This window comes from Apodemus sylvaticus, chromosome 8, assembly GCF_947179515.1.
Source record: "Apodemus sylvaticus chromosome 8, mApoSyl1.1, whole genome shotgun sequence".
Lineage (NCBI taxonomy): Eukaryota > Metazoa > Chordata > Mammalia > Rodentia > Muridae > Apodemus > Apodemus sylvaticus.
In genome coordinates, this window is record NC_067479.1 from 25,696,744 (window position 1) to 25,711,315 (window position 14,572).

General features: G+C 38.3%; 1 protein-coding gene across 7 annotated transcripts in view; it reads left to right on the forward strand.

Moving 5' to 3' along the window:
* The window catches only part of Klf12 (KLF transcription factor 12), a 409,277-nt gene that overhangs the window by 21,157 nt on the left and 373,548 nt on the right, over positions 1-14,572 (forward strand). The window lies entirely within an intron of this gene.

Sequence of the window (14,572 nt, forward strand, 5' to 3'; positions counted from 1 at the left end):
CAGATGTTGCATGTTAATTGCTTAGTGTTAACAGCTTCAGTGTTTTTTATGGGATAAAGACAATAGAAACTATTTATACAGGCATATAGCATCAGTCCATGTTAGTTTCAATACATGAATGTTGGATTCTAGGATATAGAGACCACAGATAGAGAAGACCAACTCCCCCTTCCCTCTCCTTCCTTCCTTCCTTCCTTTCTTCCTTCCTTCCTTCCTTCCTTCCTTCCTTCCTTCCTTCCTTCCTTCCTTCCTTCCTTCCTTCCTTCCGCTCTTTCTCCTTTTATAGAATCCGTAAAATGTAACAAAACAAAATTCTGTTTCTTAAGGATCAATCTTTACATGAGTGGTTATGAGGTTTATATGGTCCATGAGCTGAAGTTCACTGTCATATTCAATGCAATGTATTAAATTAGGGGTTGCTTTTCATTTTTCAGAAAGCTACTTGCTGAAAAGAAAAAGTATTACTCATTAATAATTTAAAATCTCATGCCAGGTATGCTTGATCAAAGTTTATAGCTTTCTAGTCTTGAGTACTGAACAAGTTAGAACTAGACAAATGCTTAGGTTTTTTAATAAAATTTCCGGATACCAGGAACGTTAGGAGGCACATTTCAGAGTTCTCATAAAAAGAAAGGGCACAGGGCTTCTCCAGCCTTTGCAAAAGACTCTGTTGCTAGTTCAGTAACTCCAAGCACTTTGGAAAGTCTGTATTTCATTTCTGTGTGACACGTTTCATTGAGTATGTAGAAACACTTCAAAATTGTGTTCGTTGGGATGAGTGGTTATTTGAGCATTTCCAGACCATCATCAGAGAGAGTTTTCTTAGTAGAAAACTGGTTAGTTTTTACCAACTTGACACAAACCTAGACATATCTGGGGAGGGGGGATCATTATTGGGAAAGTGCCTTCATAAGATCGTCCTATTGACACATCTGCGGGGTATTGTCTTGATAAATAATTGATGTGGGAGTGCCCGGCTCACTGTGGGTGGTGCCACCCCTGGACAGGTAGCCTGCAGGGCCTGTATATGAAAGCAGGCTGAGTGAGCCACAAAAGCCAGCTGGACAGCAGCACTCCTTTCTGCTCTCTGCTTCAGTTCTTTTCTCTAGGTTCTTGCGCCAGCTCCCTTCAGTGATGGAGTGTGACCTGAGAGTTCTAAGGGAAATAAGTTCTTTCTTCCCCCAGTTGCTTTTGGTCATTGTGTTTTATCATAGCAATACACACCTTACTAGGATAGATTGTCTTGTGTTTTTGAATCCTGTTCCTGAAACCTCTGAGATCCTGCAGGGGATCGTGGGCTATTTCACTTTGAAATAGATGGTGCCATCAAATTCTATTAGGATTATTTAAATTCTTTCCAGATAAGTTTGTGTATAGATCTGAACGGGAGCTCATTCATTTAAGTTTTTTTTTTAGCATAAGGTGTTAATAGGATGATTTAATTCCAATAAAACATATATAAGTTATCTGTTATGAAAAATTGCAGGTTAAGTTTCACAGTAGGGAATATTAAGAATCTTTCAAAGGACATCTTTAGACTTCTCTTCAAAGTATGCAACTATGCCCATCTGTCCCTTCTCCCCACATTCTGCACTGAGTTATAGAGAATCTGTGAGAATTGCTAAAGTAAAAGGTAGTTTTGGAGGGGAGTGAGATCATTGAAATCTGTCTGAGATACGGAGTTGGAATCCTTAGCAGCCAGTGTCTTCCTGTGGTTCTCTCATATTCTATTTGTAGATTACAAATCCTTGCCTCCATACCCTGAGGCTCATTCTTATTTTAGCCGTGTCTCTCACCTCCCAGGCCTCTCAGGCAAGATCCCCCATTTATTCAATTAGGTTGAGACCAAAGTGATTACAGCATTCTCAGTCAGGCTGGGGAAAAGACTTTAGAATCTTATTCTTCTAGGATCTATCTAGTTGGTTATTTAATCCTCTGGGCACCTCCTCCACTGTAAAGTAGAGATGACATCGATGTTGTGTTTTCTGCAGGGGCTTGTTCAAGCATTTCAGGGCCTGGCACACAGCGAGTCAAGAGCTGATAGGTGGTGTTAGTCAACTGTTCTACTCTACAACTGAGCCGGGGCAGGGCACATGCTCAGTTCTTTTTTTATTTTTTTTATTTTTTTAATTTTTAAAAATTTTTAAATTTTTAAAAATTTATTTATTTATTTTTTTAAATTTTTAATTTTTAATTTTTTTAATTTTTAAAAATTTTTTAAAAATTTAAAAATTTTTTTATTTTATTTTTAATTTTGTAATTAATTAATTAATTAATTTTTAAATATTTGCATGCTCACTTCTTAAGTCAGGCGATGGAAGGAACAGAGCCCTGAGTGGTAGGGACAGCTTTAGAAATCGTTACCAGAGGTTGGATGGTGCTCTCTAGAAGTCTGGCCAAGGAGCTGCCCTGTGAAGGGTGGGTTCCAGGCGCATAGGTGGAGGGGAGGAAAGGGCTGTCCAGACACAGGAAGCAACTGGAGCTGAGGGTGAGGCAGGAAGTGCTGGTTGTGAGCCAGGCAGAAGTCTGCTCTGGCTGCTTTAACCCACAGAACTGCTCACGCTGGAAACACGCAGCGCTTTCAAATCATGGGGCATTTCCCTTTTAAAACCTTGATTTACAATTTCTCTTGAAATTTTTATGGCTCATATTATAATGATAGGTTGACGATTACGACTCCAGCTTAGTCCTCAGTCACCTTAATTGCTACTGTCTAAAGCTTTTTAAGGATTGGGAGGCCCTATTCTCTTTTATTTGTTTGCTTGTTTATTATGTTAGAGGCATAGTCTCCTGTTGCCCAGTCTGGCCTAAACTTACTATTTAGATGACAATGACCTTGAACTCCTCATCCTCACAATTTTACTTTAGATCTCTTTGAAAACTGCTTCAGGTAGTGTCATTAATTTTTTCATGTGGCATATATATGTATGTATGTGTATGTATATATATGTATATTATTTCTGTATATACACACACACATATATATATATGTGTATGCACATATGCATATACGTATATCTACACATATGCATATACCATTTTTCTAGAAACAACCTATATACTTCCATTTTTCTCCTTACCTTTATATTGGTTTTAATAAAATTTGCCATTTTCCATGATTTAAAACTCTTATTTTTATATTTGCAGCTACTACTATCAGTGTCCCAAAGACTCCATGTGTTCCTTGCATACTCACTGGGAGATGCTCCTGTAGTCAATTTCCATCGAGTGTGACTGACATGTTCGTAGTATTAAGTATGCTATTTCATCAAGTTTTTTTTCCTAAACTAAGAATAAATAGCAAGAATAGATTTGGAGTCATCAATTTTTTGAATATATTATTATTTTTCACGGAAATATTAATACTTTGACAGCATAGTGCTTTGCTTACATTTGAACAATAGATTTGGAAGTCTCCTTTTTTAAAAAGATGTATTTATTTTACCTTATGTGATGCATGTCCTGCGCATAGGTGCATTTCAAATGTCCTGGTGCTCTTAGAGGTCAGAAGAGGGCGGTGGCTCCAGAGAAGTGCAGTTACAGAAGGGGTTGAACATCTTTATTGGCTCTAGGAACCGAACTTGGATCTTCTGCAAGAGAAACAAGTGCTTCTGACTACTGTGCTTTCTCTCCAGATCCAGGAAGTCTCCTCGATCGTTTCCAGTAGCAGACTAGTTCTGATTTCTTTGGATGAACTGTTCTTTTGAAAACTATTGGAACACACAATACTCATTCCTTCAGTCTTGGAAAATTTTGTAGCTGTTACCTTTTAGTTTTAAAAAAGTAATTTCTTGTTCTGTTCTGCTGATTTTACACGTATGTTTTTCAGGGATTTGACCTTAACAGTTTTTCTGTCTTATTTAATTCCATATTGGCATTTATAGTGATGCTCATGATTTTTTTTCTGCTATTTCTAAAATTTAATAGCATAAAATTTAAGGTGCTGCAACTATTGTTTATAAGAAATTCTCATCCTTGATGTCATAGCTTCAAGTTATTATTTTTTTATTACATGGATTTATGTTCATACGAATGAACAGATCATGGTGTACGTGTGGAGATTAGAGGATGATTTGGGAGCCGCCCTTCTCATTCTACCCGGAAGGTTCTGGGGGCTGAACTCAGATATCAGGCTTGGTGGCACGTGCCTTTAACCACTGAGCTATGTCATTGGCTTAGTTTTAATTATTTTAGATAGTTGATAAATTTCTGTTCGGCTTAGTTTATAGCATGAAGAGGGATTAAAAAAATCAATAGTTCTCTGTAGTTATTATTTGTTTTGTAAACAAAGCAAATTGACAGTATTTTAGACTTTAGGGACCTTGAAGATACAGCATTTCCCACAAGTTGGGATCCAATGAAGAAATTTCAATCCAGTCTTCCATTTTATTGTCCCGTTATACTAATAACAAGAACAGCAATAAGAGCTCATTCCGTAAGCTTCAGGCCCTCCTTCCATCATCACTACCAGTGCTTAGATCTGAAGGATTGCTGTTTCAACCTGTACCTACTAATACCTGTGTAAAAGTGAGTTTTGGGGGGCAGTGGTGGCACACGCCTTTAATCCCAGCACTTGGGAGGCAGAGGCAAGCAGATCTCTGAGTTCAGGCCAACCTGGCATACAGAGTGAGTTCCAGGACAGCCAGAGCTACACAGAGAGGTTCCTACACCCCTCTTTCTGGTTCCATTCTTGGAAATGGTTTACCATTATAATTTTTGGTTGGAAATCTTCGAGGAGACTTAGATAACATTGGATCCCTGCCTAGAATATTTAGAGACAGGATACGGACACCAGGTTGGAAGCACTGACTGTGGGGGTGCTGGTATGTCCCAGCATCCCACTCAACATGCTGAAACTTATTTCTCTTTGTAGTGCCATTAAGGCACAGCTCATTTGGGTGGTAATTAGCATGAGTGCTGCAGGTTTGCTAGGAATTAATGTGATCCTAAAAGAGGCTGAAGGGACTGCCCTTGCCCTTGTACCTTCTTCTAAGAACCACATCTAAGAAGATGTGCCAAGTTCCATATAAGGAATGGGTTCTCACCAGACACCAAGTCTGTTGGAAACGTGGACTTCTTAGATCTCACACTGGGAGGAATAGATGGCCGTTGGAGAAATAGATTTGAGATACCATGTGTCCTTTCAAGAAGTAATACTCTTGCCGTGCTTGTATTGAGTAGGTGTCTAATGAATATATGTTTAGCTTCATATCCAGCTGTTGAATATTACTCATGTTTTATTTTGTTTTGTTATGCTGTGATATGTTCTACTGTTTTAAACAAGGCCTCACCTTGTCTCTCAGACAGGCTCAGACCTGTGACCCTTGTCCTTGAAGGTATGAGGATGACATAGTTGGTCCCAGTGGATGGCTCATACATACATGGTCTTGTTGACCAATGAAGTGCAGAATTCTGGTGCACGAAGTTAATTTTTGCAGAAAATGTCATTATTGCTTGTCAAGAAAATGGATATTTTAAAGAGATTCATTTATTTTTAACAATTGTCTGTGTTGAGACAGGATCTTGGGAAGCATTGACCTTGAATTGTTGATCCAGATTCTAGACTTACATGCAGATTCCACTCTGCTGGCTTTAAATGATATTTAAAAATTTAAAACTTGAAACATAGTGTTCAGTCTAATGAAGTGGGATTATATCTCTAAAGCATGCTAAGTAGATCATGATTTCACTATGTTAGACAATATTAATTTTCTACAAGTATTCCAATCATAATTTCACATGCATTTAAAAGAAGTTTTCCTAAAAATTGAATATTTTCATTCATTCTTATTGTCTATATGTCCAGTTTAAAATGAATACAGGCTGATGCCAAAATGAGTGTATTGTAGCTGATTGTGACGAGGACTGCCGAAGGCTGTGCAGGTATATCATAAGGACAGGGAAAGTATATATAAAGGCTTTAAAAGATGGCATGCATCAGATATGATGATGAAATATAATCAACTGTGAGATAAAATTGATTGTGAATACCAAGACCTTGCTTCATAAATAACCCTCCGCTCCTCAGGGACATTGTAGGAGCTGCATGGTAGGGGATGGATCAAGCCTGTGGTAGGCATTCAGTGGAACTCTTTGTTTCCGTGTGTTCTTCCCCCTTCTTCCTCTCTCTCTCTCTCTCTCTCTCTCTCTCTCTCTCTCTCTCTCTCTCTCTCTCTCTCTCTTCTCTCTCTCTCCATCTCCTCTCCCCTTTCTCTCTTACATTCTTGGTAATGTTGTCTTAACTAAAACTGGAGTCAAAAGTCTCCACAAATGGAAAATTCCAGAAGTGATGTGCACTGTTGTTAAGTAGTTTGGTGAAATCTCAAGCTGCCCAGTTCCATCCTTCTTGGGATGTGAATCAATTGTATACCTGCCACATAGGCTACCGTGTGCCTCTTCTATAGCCTGCTCTGTTATCAGCTCTTATCTCACTGCTCAGAGTTGCCATGGCTGTGGCCATGCAACCTTATTTTACTTGTGCACCTGTAGGAGGAGAATAGAGATAGTCTGGCAATTTGAATATGGGACTATTGCTAAAACTCTATTTTATTATTTGTTATTACCATGTCTAACTTTAACCATTTATAAATTCAAAACGATAGGAATGTTTCGGGGAAAACCAAAACCAAACCCAAGTTACATAAGGCCCTATCCTTTCCACGTTTTCAGGCATGCACCAGTGATTGAACATATTCTGTGGATAAAGGGGTGTCTTATGTAAAACTATTTCATGTTTTGTGTGAAGTTGTTGATTACAGTACCACATACAATAGCAATGTAGCTATATTTGTTTTAGCCTTGCTTTTTATCTTCCTTCATTAAGCAGTTTGGTATTTAAAATAAAACAAAACAACACACACAAAAAAACCCAAAAACAAAAAACAAAAAGTCAAGTAACCTATAGTACAGGTAGAGCTGGTTTAAAACAAAATATTTCTGGTAAATAGAATTCATGATTACATTTTTAGAAAATATTACTAATTTTCAGAATTCTGAAATTGGTAAACATCTTTGTATTTATTTTAGATAGTGTCCACAACTGTATAATTATTTGCCATTTAGTGTGTGTGTATATATATATATATATATATATGTGTGTGTGTATAATATATATATGTATATGTGTATCTATATACACATTCACTCAAGAAACCTTGTATTTATTTGTTTATTTATTTGTTTATTTATATTCTTATCTTAGGTAGCATTTCTCTACACAACTCATCCTGTCCTGAATGTCATTGTGCTGCCCAGGTGAATTAGGGCACATTCCATCTCCCACCGAGTGCAAGGGTCATCAGCACTCCAGATGCTTTTGTTGTATTTAGAGAAAGAGCAGATCTCTCCTATTAGCAGTGGAACAATCATTAGCTTTTTCTGTACCTGGTCCTGGAAGTCAGCCTCAGCATAATGGTGACACAACCCGATGCAGACTAATGTTCATCTTATACATGGAACAAAGACAGACATAACTGAATCAAAAAAAAAATAACAAGTTGACATGAGGAAGTTGAAAACTTAGATGAAAAAGCACACACTGTCACTGCATAACTATGGAAAGAATAAAATGAAAGGGGAACCTAGGCCATTTCTAAATGATCCTAAAGTTGGAGAATGTAAATGTATATATTACATATTTTGTCTTATTATTTGCCTTCTGGTTTTTAAAAAAAGGCTTTTTTGTTATTGCTGATGCTTTGCTGACACCCAAAATAAATACTAACAAACTTAGAAATTGTCAGATTTAAGTATAAACAATATGTGTATGTGGACACATGCATATTTATAAACTTAAATTCTAAGGGAAAAAACGTTTCTTGGTTTTGTTGTTTTGTTTAAGAGAAAGCTCATATAGCGGAGGATTTCTTTAAACTTTCTGTGTAAATGGGACTGATTTAGACTGATTTCTGTTCCTCAAATGTCTACCTTCCAAGTGATGTAGCAGGATTATAATGTATGCATTATAACACCCAGATTTAAAAAAAAGGGTTTTCTTGATAGAAATTTAAGGACCCATGATATATATTTTAAGTGTCTAGGACAGACAAAATTGTGGCGCTGTTTACTAAAATAAGAAAGCAGAAAAATGTGGAGACATTGGTGACAGATACAGGGAGCATGTCATCAGACTTATTCTAGAAAGCTGGGACCTGGACAGTGAAAAACTTGTGGTGAGGTCATTGACCTATACTGTCCATTAAATACCGCTGGCATCAGAATGGTTAATAGGATATGACTGTGGAAACTGAGTGTCTTATGTATCTTAATGAATCTCAATTTATGCAAATGTATAGAAATGCCAATGTTAAGTTCTGGCTAAATAAACATTAGCTATTGCCGAATAGGAGCTTAATCACTCACTGAAGAGTCTACCTGTCCTCAGAGAAATAATGGTGCCCCACTTGACACTGTCTAGAAACAAAGTGTACAAATCACTGAAACGATGTACTAACAATGTGTTTGAGAGCAGTGACTCACAGGCCCTCTGAGGACCTTGTCTGGTAAATTTCCACCTACCTCTCTCTCTCTCTGTGTTTTATTTTCCTGTATGGGGTGCATGTTTGTAGTTTAATAAAGAACAAAATAAACTTTTTAGTCCTTTTTGGAAAGATGATTGTAACCATTTGGAAAATTGCCCTTACCTTTCTATTATTAACTGTACTTCTTACAATCTCTGAACCTGATTGGATTGCACCCAACCTCAAGGGCCTCTAATGAGCTTCCATTTGTGTCTTAGTCATTATGTAAACCGGGGCCATGTGTGCTTCGGGTAGGGAGTTATATGTCATTTCTGAGCATTCTTTTATGGCATTTACTGGAGGAAGCCTTCAAAATTAGGCACAATTATACTTTAGCTCCTCAGTCCATATGGGTAGTTATCTTGTTGTTTTTCTCATTTTGAGATAGGGTAGCTGGTGGCTCAGGCTAGCCTAGAACACCATGTAGCTGAGGATAATCAGGATCCACTTTCATTTGTCCTAACTGCTGCTGGTATTACAGGTGTGTGCTACTATTCTGCCTGTCTAAAAGAGAGTCCAATGCTGTAGCTAAGATCAACTGGCCTTTAGGCTGTTATGTAGCTCAGGCTGGCCTCAAATTCTCCAGTCTCTTAAACCCTTCATCCTGCTTGAGAGACGGAATTATAGGTTGAGGTGGTCTGTTTAGTTTGAAATCATTAAGTTTATTTATGTTTGTCTCAAGAAAATATCTACAAAATCATAGAGATAGCTTACGGTTATGTAGTTTTAAGTATTTAAATTACCATCCCCCTAAAGCTCACTGCTTTTTTCTTGAGAATTTCCCATGGGCCATCCTTGGATCATCCTTGGAAGGTCATTGTATTGGTCAGGGTTCTCTAGAGTCACAGAAAGTATGGGTAGTCTCTATATAGTTAGAGAATTTGTTGATGACTTACAGTCTGTAGTCCAACTCTCCAACAATGGACCGCAGCAGCTGTGGATAGAAGTCCAAGAATCTAGCATTTTCTCAGTCCCAGGAGGCAAGCAGGCAAAGAGCAAGTGAGTCTTCCTTCTTCCAGTGTCCTTATGTAGGCCTCCAGCAGTGGGTGTGACCCAAATTAATCCCAGATAACCTTGAGCTCAGAGATCTCCTTGTCTTAATCTTCTGGAATTCATAGCCTCCATGCTTCAAAATCTCCATGCCAAGATCCTGGTCAGAAACTTTTATCTCTCAGCCTCCAGATTAGGATCATAGGTGAGCCTTCCAATTCCAGATTGTAGTTCATTCCAGATATAGTCAAGTTAACAACCAGGAATAGCCACTACCGTTGTCTATTACTAGCCAGCTTAGCCAATGTTCACCTTCTCCCAAACGATTTTTCTCTGTGTGCAAGTGCAAAACCCTGGCATATGTGTTTTCCAGCTGCACACATTTCTTAGCTCCCAGCTAACATCTTTGACCACACAGAGCTTTTTAGATCAATTCGCTGTTCTAAGCGGCCACTGTGTGTGTGTGTGTGGGGGGGGGGAGTCCTTAGTGATCTGCTCAAATGCTACAACCATTTAATTAATTAGAAAAAACGTATTTTGGATTGCTTTTTAACAGCTGGATGAAATTATACCATATCCTGTGGTCTTGAAATAAAAACTGTGAAAATAAATTTCCAATTCTCTTACTGAGAAATGATTTTAAATTGATAATAAATTAATTGTAAGAGTGCCCGGGCTATTAACATTTGATTGTTTGCACTGTTATGTCCCCTTCTGTTTTATTGTGACTCTCATTGGAAGAATGGTGAGCAACCCCTAGACATTATGTCAGCCTTCCAAGTATGACAGTGAGTCTGCTCAAGTAAGAGTGGCACAAGATTCCAATCCTTGTATACCCATTCAATTGACAGGCCTTCAGAAGGTACCAACTGTCTTCCTGAACAAGGCTAGGTATAAGAGTATCTCAGTGAATGCTCAGAGCATTTGGGATCTTGTGTCTATATCCATCAATTCAATAAGATATCTTCTTATGGTTTAGGGAGTACCAGTTCTTTTTTTTTTTCTTTTTAAGTTGAGAAATTTTGTATTGTAAAGGCTTCATATACTTAGCAGAATTGGTAGCAGGATGAAGTGATTTTTCAAAATCATTGAAACCTTTCCTGTAGTGGTATAGTTAAGGATAAGTAACTCCCTCTGCCCCCAACTCATACTGGCTGCCATAATCAAACTCAGAGAGTCAAAAAATAAAAGACATCAAACTGGCGGGGACACTGATGGGAGGGGCAGCTCTAGCAGTGGCAGGAAGGAGAAAGTAATAGGGGCATTCACAAAAATAACAAAAAAAAATTATATACCTATATGAAACCATCAAAGAATAGCGAACTATTTTTAAAAAAAATAACTGAAACAACTATGCATTTAAGTCCATTAGCAAAAAGTGTTATAAAAATAGCTCTTCTTAATAGTCACACAACGAATATAGTTGTAAAAAATGACTTTTTAAAAAGAGAACTATGACAGCTAGCATATCAGATCTTTAAGACTGAATTCACTGCCACATGCAAACATGTTGAGCTGTTTGCTTAGACTTGTTTTTGTTTAGTATGTGATGGCTGTGTAATGAGCTAATGCTACACAAATGAGTTTCCCAAATACTTTCTAACACCTGCTAAGTGGATTGTGAAGAATCTACATAAAAACTTGAAAACACAGGCTGTTAAGTGTCCTCTTCTACACAATGATTCTTTCTTGGACTGTTGGCCAAGTATCCCAGAAGTGCTTTCTTACCTGGATTAAAATACACATATGAGATTTGGTGCAGCCATTTAATATTCAATATTCAGATCTCTAGAGCATTAAACAAAAAGAGGGATGGAAACTTGATAGAAAAAGGACTTTTCCCTCCCTTTCTTACTGAGATGAGTGTGAAGTCACTTGCATAAGGCCCTAGAGCTTGCATCCAGTAGAGACAGAACTATCTCAGTGGTTCTGGGTGCTGTGATCTTGATGATATTTATCATTGCTGGTATTCAATTAATATAGCCACTTATAGCACAAGGTTTTCCCCAGAAGCAGTACCAGTGCTTGATAATTGTGTGGGCCTTTGTCAGCCTTTAATTTAAAAAAAAGTGTGCACTATCACATTCCCTGGATTTATGAAATTTGAGTTCTATTCTAATGAATGATAAATGGAGATATGAATTATCTTCAGTATTCTGGCTGGCATGGTAAGATTCCTGGCATCAGTATTCCTGGGCTTTATATGGGGTGGGGAAGCTACAGAAGGGTGACCTTATACTAACGATGCTGTCATGTCTCAGTGTTCACTTGGTGGTATTATTTGGAGAGAATAGAAAGTTGACTTCTGATTATCTGTGTTCCAGGGTACTAGATGTCCCTACGAGTCAAAAGAAACTCAAATGTGTTGAGTTGAAAGTCTATACTGTGGAAAATAATGAGTTGCTGTTCTAAAAAAAAATTTGCTTTGCAATAGTATACATTTAAATTATAAAAACATATGAATATGTTTAATGTCTATATATGTTAAAGCACACCGTGAAGTTATCTGTTTGGGAAAGTACTTGAACTTTAAAATGTGCTAAAAATGCTGCCGGAAAAATGGCTCTTTTTTTTTTTTTTTTTTTTTTTTTGCTGCACAAATATGGGCCCCTCCTCTCATCTCCATCATTCATGTAAAAGCCAGGTACAGTAGTAGCACATGTTTAAAATGTCATGTTGGGGGTGCTGGGAGTGCAGGAAGATCCATAGAGTTCACTGGCTACCTGGCCTAGCTGAATTGATGAATTCTGGGCTCAGTGAGAAACCCTGCCTCAAAATAAAAGAGGAAGAGTGATCAAGTAAGAACCTCCTGTCAGTCTCTGCACGTGTGCAAGCACACATTTCCACATGCATGCACATACCTGCATGAATACACATACACACATACTCATACATACACACATACACACACACACATGGATACAATGTTTGGGTCAGGCCAACAGGCAAATCTCAACAGCATGCGTTGGACCTGTGATTGAGGATTAGAGTGCACTACAGCTTACAGATTTTTATAGTAATGGATTATAACAGAGTGAGCACTCTTTAAACTAGCTCCATGCTCACACTTTACTCATATAAGCTGTGAGTAGTGAGTGACTTGGCTGTTCTCCATTTTCCAGTAGCATGTGTTGGCGATGCTGTCGAAGCAAAGGTGAAATACATGAAACTGTCCCTTCTCAGGGTTCAACAATCACATGCAGAGTTTGTAGAAGGGACACTTGGCTGAGCATTGGAAAGTACTCTGTCTCCACATAAACTCTTGCAGATGAAGACTCAAAGTAAAAACTTACTTAAGACTCACCAAAAACTCACTAAAATCCATTGTAACAGTTGTCTCATCTTTCAGCATAGGGATAAAATTACTTTAGAACTCAATATTTTGCATTCACTTGTACTTATATTTCCACAATTTTCCTCAAAGCCCGCTGTCGCTTCCAAGAAACTTGAATGCATGAGGCTCCAAATCATGATTTGGAAAAGTTGTGAACTCAACCTGTCTGGCACCGTATACAGGTTTTTATTTTGTTTATTATGTTGTCATTAGGAGAAGAGGCAGACAGAGGCATTGGCATCTGTCTCCTTTCTTTTTCTTTCCTTTTTTTTGTGACTCCAATGATACTAGAAGGTAAATTTCTCTGCTAATGAACAGCAACCATCTGTGAGAGTCAAGGATGGAAAAGAGACAGGGAGTGGTTTCCTGCCGCAGGTATTACCCATGTACTTTTCTGAGAAACAGAAACAAGATTTACAAATATTGATTTTTAAAAGCCGAAAGGAAACCCTACACCCTTGTTTCAGCCACTAAAATAATTTCTCTGAAGAGATCGAGTTAAAAAGAATTGAATCTTGAATGACTACATCCTATTTAGAACAACCTTTCACTACAAGTGGTTTTGTGAGGGCTGGCTGCAGGTTAGTCAGGATTGCAACCTTTCCTACTTGTCTTTAGCATTTCTCCTCTCCCTCTTTTTCTCTTCATCATCCCTGTTCTTCTCTTTGTCCTCACACCACCCTCTCCCACCACCATTTCTTCCCCTCCCCCATCTTCTTTCCTTTGCACTGGAGAGACCCAAAGGCTTACCCAAACGAGACAAGCAACCTTATTGCTGGGATGCACCATAGCCTTTGTCTTTTCTGTGTTTGAGAAAGAGACAAAAGTTGGTTTTCTGGAGCTGTGTGTGATCTAATTGCCCATTCTGATTTTGTGAGTACTGCACACAGCGTCAACAAAGGGACCAGTGCTTACAAAGAGCGTCAAAGATAATGGAAATGTAACTTCGAGTTTAGCGACGGACTCTTGTCCATTCCCTGGAGTCCAGCTTTTGGACTTGTCCAAACATGACAGCATTCACAGCCATCAATTTACACAGAACCTGAGCTTTTGTAACTAGAAAGGAAAAAGGAAAAAAGAAAACCAACATGGCAGAAAGGTATTAAGAGGATGTGTATAAAGCTGTGTTTCATCAGACCAAAAATAGTGCCTGACATAATGGAAGGGCTTGGGGAATCTGGACAGTGAGAGGTTTCCATGAAGGTGTGAGTCTTGCTAGTGTGAGGAACGGTATGCCCTTGACAGTATGAGAACAACACCGTCCGGAATACAGCCCAGCCTTCCCAGGATCAGTCTGGAATCACACCTGAGGCTGGGACACTTAAGACACACGGTCAAAAATGACAGGTGCAGTTTTCATGGAAGCACCTGGAAATGTGGAATGTGGCTTATTCACGGTTCCCTTTAAAATCTTACAGCACTGAAAATTTTCTCTAAAACCAAAACTTGCCTCATCTCAGATGACAGAACACTAAGATTTACCAAGTACAGATTTATTGTCCTAGACCTGATGAATTTCTATCCCGGAGTCCCACGTGGGGTTTTTAATCATATCTCAAGAAAGACCTGGATCTTTCTGTAAAGAAGGAAATGACCTGATTTCTTCTTTCATCCTACTCAGAGATTTGAAGACTGTGAACTTTGCAGTTGAGAGGACATATGATTACAGTCCACAGAGTGCAGACTTTATTATCAAAGCTCAGAAATCTATATTGGAATCGAGTTTGCC